Below are 8,391 nucleotides of genomic sequence, written 5' to 3'. Positions count from 1 at the left end.
ATGCGTCCACTGGACCACTTCCACACTTGCTAAATTAACAGTCTTTGAATTCAGGGCTTCTCGAAGCTTGCCCACTTGCGACCCCTTGGCACCCGAGAGGTAAATAAGACGTGGGGAAGTGCTGTCAGAAATATCTCCGATTTAGCACGTATTTGACTTTGAATCCATTTTTGGTCCATTGGGAGATGTTACTGGTGCCCGCTCGAGCAAATCGATGAACAATGGGACGGCAGTGACAATGACAGTGACATGCGGAGACCTTTCACCCAGTGTTGTGCGACACTCCCATTCCGTGACATGAGCCCATGGGGGGAGGCGAGACCCCCAGTTTCCCAAGTCAGGGTCTGAAACTCATCCAAGTCGCCCTTCCTCACGGCCTCAGGGTTCTCTCTGATCAAGAGCCTCGGGCATCTCCCCCGGGGCGTGGGGCTGATGTTTCTGAGATCAGGTGGGTTGTCACCCCGTTCTGCAAAGGGGTCTCTAACCGGGACCCCGGAACCCACTCTGGAAGCTGTGGGGCTGGGCCCCTTTCAAGCAAGCCCTGGGGTTGTCAAGTGGACGAGTCAAGAAAGGAGTGGACGAGGGGCTGGAGCAATAGCACAGCGGGTAGGGTATTTGCCTTGCATGTGGCCAACCCGGGTTCGATTCCCAGCATCCCATAGGATCCTCTGAGCACCGCCAGAAGTAATTCCTGAGTGCATGAGCCAGGAGTAACCCCTGTGCATCACCGGGTGTGACCCAAAAAGAAAAAAAAAAAAGAAAGGAGTGGACAAAGGTCTAGGGAGAAGCAGCTAGGAGAGGATCTGGCTGTGCTTGGAAATGTGCTTCATTTCTTCCATTCAACACTATATTCGTGATACTTATGCTTGCATTGAGTGTGCGTGTGCGTGTGTGTGTGTGTGTGTGTGTGTGTGTGTAACAAAATTGAACCTCAGCAGAACTCATACTTGCATTGAGTGTGTGTGTGTGCGTGTGTGTGTGTGTGTGTGTGTGTGTGTGTGTGTGTGTAACAAAATTGAACCTCAGCAGAAACCTGCCCCAACAGAGATGATGAAAACCGAGCCTTTCCGGGCCCAAGTGCTGCCCCCACACTCCCTGGGCCTCTGCCAGGCCTTGCTGCCCGCTGGCTGAGTGACCCCGGGCCCTCTCTGTTTCGGGAAAGGAGGTCTGTGATAGTCCCCACTCCCAGGAGCTGTTGTGAGGCGGGATGAGTCTGAGAATCCTCCCGGAGAATGAGCTCCCATCACTAGCTCCTCTAGACCTTCTTCTGGAATGATCTCTGAAAAACGCCAACTCCAAGAGGCGTCTCTCCCAGCTTACAACTCCCACAGCAGGTGGGAGTAGGAGGCGGTGGACCGTAGCCTCCCAGTTAAGGCACTTGCCTGGGAGGAGGCTGGCCTTGGTTCGATCCCCAGCATCTCCCATGGCTCCGAGTGATCCCTGAGCACAGGGCCAGAAGGAAGCGCTGAGCACAGCCTGATGAGTCCCCCCAAAAGAGAAAAACCAAAACCAAAACCTCCCGCTGGGTGGGGGTCAGGGTGCAGAGAGACAGAACAGCGGGCATGGCCCCGGCCTGGCATGCAGCCATGCAGCCAACATCAGTTCAACTTCCTGACAGCACATCTCACCCCCGGGCATGATTAATGTTATCCCCAGGTTCCTGTGGACCCCCCCAAACAGGGCGCAGCGACCCCCTGGGAGAGCCCCACGTAAGTGGTTTGATCATTACAAGTCAACCGTTTTCTCAAGCTTCTCCCTCCTCGCTCACTCTCTATGGGGGCTCTGGACAGCCCCCAGCTCCTTCCTGCTCATCCTTGGGTCACTCGGGAGCCTTGACCTGTTTTCATGAAGCCAGGTAAGCCCCTTCCCTGCCCACCCCGAGACCTGCCCCAGGGCCCCTGGCTGAGATGGCGCCGCCCCTTTGGGGCCAGTATCCAAACCCTGGGACTCATCTCCCGCCACTTGGCTGGCGAAACCAAGTCCATCTGCCTCTGAGTAATTAAGAAATTGCAGCTCTACGAAGGCAAACACGCTGTTGAAACAGGCTTCTGTGTGCCGTTAAATATTCACGGCCCACTGGTGGGCGGTCACAACAGACCAGGAGGGAGCCTTGGTGGGTAGGACCAGCCGGGCGGCAAATGGGGCCTTTTTATGAAGAGCTAGACAGCTCCAGCCGGCAGGATCTTGGGGGAATCGGAACAGAATCTTGCCCTCGGTGGGCACCGGGCGGAACTCCGTTTGATGTCTTTCCTTGCCTCATACGTAGGGCTGCTCTGGGAGGCTGGCTCCAGGGGTCCTGTGTTAGGGGAGATAGTACAGCAGGAAGGGCACTTGCCTTGCACCTGGACGACCTGGGTTCAGTCCCTGGTAACCCCACATGGCCCCCTGAACTCGCCAGGAGTGATCCCTGAGCACGGAACCAGGAGTAAACCCCGAACACTGCTAGCTGTGGCCCCACAAGCCAACCAGCCAACCGTTTCACAGATGAGCTTTAGAGAGGCTGAGTTCTCTGCGTGATTTCCGAGGCAACGGAACCAGGCTGGGAACCCAGGTCCAGAGGGAGCTTTTCATCACACCCTCGGTGTCCAGCTCAGACTGGGTGAGAAACCGTTGTTTTCCTTCTTGTCCGAGTACGGAACCTGCGTCCCAAAATGCTGGAGGGGGACCCCAAGATAGATGCCATATGTTGCTCCCGGGCAAAATCCACCCAACGCCGGTGGGAGTTACTGGGCTAATGTCTAAAGAGGTTTCCATAGAGACGTGTGTGTGTGTGATAGAACGCAATATGTATCTCACATTGAATATGATATATGACTTAGGCTTGTCTAGACTCCACCAGGCCTGGCTGCTTGTGTATGTGTGCATGTGCTTTTGTTTTAAATTCCTTTTTGTCAGTACCTGTCAGTTTTGCTGCCCTCCCTCCCAAATCCATCGGTCTAACCCCTCCCCCAGCCGTCATCCCGTTCCCACCTGGACGTCTAAGCCCACCCCTTCCCTTCATTTCAGTCTGCCGCCGAAACCTGCGGGTGAGAGACTGCCCGGTACTACATTCTCGGCCCATTGTGAGTGGACACAGATCGGGCTGGTTGGCCAAGAGTGTTGGAATTTTGCCCTGGGAAGTAAGTCAGAGAAATCAGTTGTAACTTCATCACGGCTGGCAGGAGAAACAGCTTCCTTGCGTGTCTGGGGCGGCTTCTCGGCCATGATCGGAGGTCCAGGGGCTTCTCGAGGAGAGGTGATGAGTTGTCGGTATCCCGCTGGGTGTTCAGACTTGAGCAAGTTGGTCGCCAGCAGACCTGGGTAGAGGAGAAGAAACTGTCTATCCAGGTGGCCAGAGAGACAGAACAGCGGGCAGGGCGTTTACCTTCTATGAAGGTGACCCGGGTTCGATCCCTGGCACGCCACCTGGAGTGATCCCAGAACACAGAGCCAGGAGTAAGCCCTGAAAGTCTCCAGATGTGACCCTCCCGTCCCCCAAGCCCCCATTGTACCAAAGGAAAAGATGAAGAAACTAAGATGAAGATAGTTCTGGGCTGGTGTTAGAGAGTTTTTAGATACATGGACAGTCAGACATACAGATAATTCTCGACCCGGCTCTGGCTGTTGGTTCCTTTGAGGTGGAGGGGGTCCGAGGTGCCCTGGACTTAGGACCACACCTGGAGGACTTGCTCGGGCCACACCTGGAGGTCTCTGGGGGCTTCTGTGTCTCCGACACCCACCTCAGTTGTGTTACGTGCATCTTTGGGAGAAGGGACACCGACTGCCTCTGTGCGTCCCTTAGCAACGCTTCGGTGAAGGTCGGTGGTCTCCACTGAGCGAGTGAGGTGTTTGGTGCCTCCAGGGTCTCGGACTAGGTGTGACGTCGGTTCTCTGACTTCCCTGGCAAAGGCGGGCGAATAAGCCTGACACGGCTTTTCTCAGAAGGTGTCCGCCACCTGTGAAGGACCCAGACTCTACTCCGGCTCCACCGCCGCCCCTCAGGTCCCGACCACGGCAGCTCTGGGGCTGGAGAGACAGCACGGTGAGGAGGGCGTCTGCCTTGCACACGGCCAGCAGGAATCGGATCCCCGGCATCCCATACGGTGCCGTGAGCACTGCCAGGAATGATTTCTGAGTACACTGCCAGGAGGAAGCCCTGAGCATCGCTGGGTGCGAGTCTAACACCCCTCACCCTCCTCCCCCAACTCAACACACACACCACACACACACACACACACACACACACAAACACAAACACACAGTTCTTACCTGGCTGATTGCCACGGCCTCCTGCCCAGCTTTTAGTTCTCTCCTGGGGCATCTTCTTTGCATTGCGGCTAGAGGGAAGCAATGGAGACCTAAATTGCTTGTGTGTGGGCACCCATTCCTTAGAGCTGGACTCTGACCTCCACTGACCCCTGCGGCTCAGACTCTGCTCCCCTCCCCTTTCACTCCACTCTGTCTCCCCTGCCTTCTCATTGACCACACCCTCCCCTGCTTTCCCCCAACCCCCAACACAGTGACGCTCATGTTCCAGCCTCAGTACCTTTGCCCCTGCCCTGCCTTCTGCCCTCCCCACCCCGCACAGTTACCTGCCCCTTCACTTCCTTTCGGAATGATTCAAATGGCCCTTCTATGAACCGCCTCCTGCCCAGCCTAACCAAGATGCTCACTCTGTTTTCAGTATTTTATACTCACTGTCTACGACTTTCTTCCCCCAAGGAACTTGTAATCATCCAACATCCAACTTGCCCCGTGTGCTTATGGCCCGTCTCTCCTCCCTCAGCACCCTCAGGACTGGGGAGCACTTTCATGAGAGCAAGAGCGCCGACTGGTCCTGGAACCTTTTCTCACCCTCTCTTTCTCAGCTCCATGCTCTTGATGCCACTCAACCCTTATTTTATTTTACTAAGTACAATGAATTAGACCACCCTCGCGACAAAGAGTGGTGGGGCCTGAGGGGTCCGCAGTGCCAAGGCTGTACCCCCTGACCTAGAGACACTGGGGAAGCCATGAAAGATACAATTTTCTTTCTTTTTGTTGTTTTTCCCCCACAGGGGGGAGTGTGAATGCAGTGTGACTCCACTACCACGAATTCTGTAGTTGACTTTTCCCCACGTTTGGGGAAGTCGCGGGGGTCAAGCACACCCGGCGCGCCATGGATAAACCGCACCCTGGGTAAAACACCTGCGTGATCATGGTATCTCCCCTGCCGGGTAAGTGTAGTTTTCTGAGACATGGCATTTGCTTGGGGGTATTGCGAGAGACACAGAGAAGTCCCGACGAGCCACGCGTGGGAATGATGGGCACCCATGGGTGCCTTGTGTCTTGAGTTTGTGTCTATGGGAAGAGTGTGTGTGTGTGTGTGTGTGTGTGTGTGTGTGTGTGTGTGTGTGTGTGTGTAGGGATGTACATGCAAGTTTTGCTCTATGGGGGTCTCATTCTCTGGACTTTTATGGGGCCTTGTTCCTTGTACTTCCTAGGTGGTCTCTGAATCTTCTGAGATCCTTTTAGGAAAGGCCTTTAAAAATAAAAATTTGTGTAGGTCTGGGGGCCGCACCCGGTGGTGCTCAGAGGCTGCTCCTGGCTCAGGGATCGCGCTGAGTGACGCTCAGGGATCCTAGGAGGTGCTGGAGATCCCTCTAGGGTCAGCTGCGTGCAAGGCAAACGCCCTCACCACCATCCTATCTCTCCGGTTTCCTTTATCGTTTGGACCAGCCGGTTCTCATTTCCATGAAGCTAAGGATTCTGGCTAATCAAAGGAGGAAGCAGCTGAGAGAAAGGGATCTGTTAGCCTGGGAGGAAAGAGCCAGGGAGAGGTGGGGGGGTTGTGATGCAACCCACAAGTACGATAGATCGCAATAATGGACTAGCTTTGTGAGGGAGGATTTTCTGTTCTCTCTCTCTCTCTCTTTCTCTCTCTCTCTCTCTCTCTCTCTCTCTCTCTCTCTCTCTCTCTCTCTCTCTCTCTCTCCCCTTCTTAATCCTTTTTGAGGCCAACATGTAATCCCTGCCCTCGGATCCCACGAAACACCCTTGTATTTTGTCCTCCTTGGTCCCAAGAGTGAGCGAATGCCGGTGGTTCGTCTGTGCTCATGACGCAGAGATTCTTGGATGACAGGCACCCCCAAACCCTCTCCCTGCACCCCCGGGGCAGATGCTCTGTCAGTGTTTGTTTAATGGATAAGTGATTGCCATTTGGCTCCAGACAAGAAGTGAATGTGCCGTTTATGCCAGCAGAGACATTCTGGCATTCCTGGCTCGCCCGCTAATCATTGCCACGAATACATTGGCGGAGCGCTGGCCCCGGAACCCGTGCAACTTGTGTGACAAAATCTGGGAAATTTTGTGAGTGTGCAGTAATGCACCCTCCCTCCTGCCTCCCCTGACCCAGACCAATTTAGCACTGATGGAGGGGCCTGGTGGTCTCGAGACAAAAGGTCTGAAAGAAGCTACTGAGATGCTCACCCAGGGGGGTCCCTTGGGTCACTTTGAGCCCTACCCAGCACCCTTTAAGCCTCATTGGTGAACGGGGTTTCTAGAAGGAATTTACAGGCCTGGAGCCTTCGTCCTTGAGAAAAAAGTTTTGAAACCCAGTGACCTGGGGAGGGGGTAAAACCTTAACTTGGCCACATGCTGGTGTGGGGGAAGTTACTTAACTGCTTGTGCCTCAATTTCCCCTCCCGTGAAATGAATTCTTTTAAAGATTCAGTGGAAATAGTATAAGCACACATATGGACAATGGGGAGTTGGCACCTAGGGAATATTGGATGAATGGTGTTTTTAATTATTACTAGACATTTCGCTTATTCCAGAGAAGCTTTTTTTTTTTTTTTTTGGGATGAAGGAAGGGAGGTTGGGTCACATCCAACATTGCTTAGAGCTTGTTCCTGGCTCTGTGCTCAGGAATCACTCCTGGTGGGCCCAGGGGACCATATGGGGTGCCGGGGAACTGAATCTAAAGTAAGTGCCTTACCTGCCTATCTCTCCCTCCCCCCCTCTCCCCCTCAGACTCTTTGGTACGATGGCCACCAACCAGGAGATGCTCAGAGGAGACAGAGATGGTGATCTCTGGGTGTGCTGGGTAGCCAGGACACCACTTAGTCATGTGCTCGACCACCCTCACAACCAAAAGCCCTCACAGGGCCCGAGGGAGGGAGAGTCTAAGGGTTAAGGGCCCAATTGGCCACCCACACAGTCACCAAGTATTTATTTAACATCTACTCTGTGCCAGGCATCTGGTGGGAAAGTAAAGCACATCGAGATCTTTGCCTTTAGGGTGTTGAGATTCCCAGTGGAGGAAAAAAAAAAGATGGTTACAAAGAAAGAAGACTATGTTGTGTGTCAGTTACCGATCCAAGCTAGGAAGGAAAATGAGTAGGGGGTGGGACTTAGATGTGCTGAGTCGGGGCTGAGGGTGCAGGGAGTCTTCTTGGCCACCACTAACCTATTTCAAGTATATTCAAATCTACTAAAAGAACCACAATAGAGCCCCCATGTGTTGGGAGTCTTCTGCGTAGCTGCCTTGATAAGTTCCCCAGCCAGCCTCTGAGGTAGACGTGATGTACCCATTTTACAGATGCGGAAACTGTGGCTTGTGGAGGTTAATGACCTCATCAGGACATAGATCAGTGTGCCAGGGAGGGAGAGAGGATGGATACCCCAGAGAACAGACGCTGACTCCCCACTGTACCCCCCACCCACCCACCCACCCACCCCCACACACACAACACACACACACACAACTTCCTTCTGTCTTAGAGCTTCCTGGTCTGCCAGTCGAATCAAAACCCACTGGTGATCTCCAATGCCTCTGTGCAATGTCAAATAAAGAGAAAGAGAAAGGGAGTGTGTGGGGGGGTGGCGGGGAATGATTTTCTTTAGAGAGGAAAAAAAAAAGCCAGGAAATGAAGGGACACACTTGAAGGATTATGTATTTAATGTTTCTGCCTCTTCCTCTGGCCCCTCAAGTTCAGCCTAGCATCTGAGTGCTGAAGCCGACAATTTATGGGGATCTCGGGCAAGTAACTACTGGAAAAGCTCCCTGCGGCTCTCGCCCTGGCAGGCGATCCATCCCCCGGACGGTGGGGCTTTTAGGGTAAGAGAGCCTCCTAATATTTTTTCCCTTCTGCTCAAGCGTTTCCCCAAAGGTGACAAATGGTCGCCGTTTGCCAGCCAAGTGCTGTCTCTGGGCTTGCAGGAGCAGAGGCGTCGCCCTCACCTCGAGTCCCTCTCGGAGAGAAGAGGAAGGCATCCGTGCTTCCCTGCCCCACTGCGGGCGGGCGCGGGAGGCTCTAGCGTGCCAGGGATCGTTCCAGAGTCATTTCTTCGCTGGCTCTCAATCCCTCCCTCTCCTCTTCCCTCCCCTCCTCATTTGTCTTTGTAAATCAGCTTTCTGGTGTGTGTGTGTGT

General features: G+C 54.0%; 1 non-coding gene across 1 annotated transcript; it reads right to left on the bottom strand.

The window, feature by feature from the left end:
* Positions 1 to 5,038: 5,038 nt before the first annotated feature.
* LOC129404748 (U1 spliceosomal RNA) lies at positions 5,039 to 5,203 on the bottom strand. The gene has a single exon (XR_008630104.1). It is a non-coding gene; the product is annotated as a U1 spliceosomal RNA (small nuclear RNA).
* Between the last annotated feature and the right edge of the window lie 3,188 nt (positions 5,204 to 8,391).

Source organism: Sorex araneus, chromosome 4 (assembly GCF_027595985.1).
Source record: "Sorex araneus isolate mSorAra2 chromosome 4, mSorAra2.pri, whole genome shotgun sequence".
NCBI lineage: Eukaryota > Metazoa > Chordata > Mammalia > Eulipotyphla > Soricidae > Sorex > Sorex araneus.
Note: the sequence above shows the minus strand (reverse complement) of the source record. Positions and strands in the feature narration are given on the sequence as shown.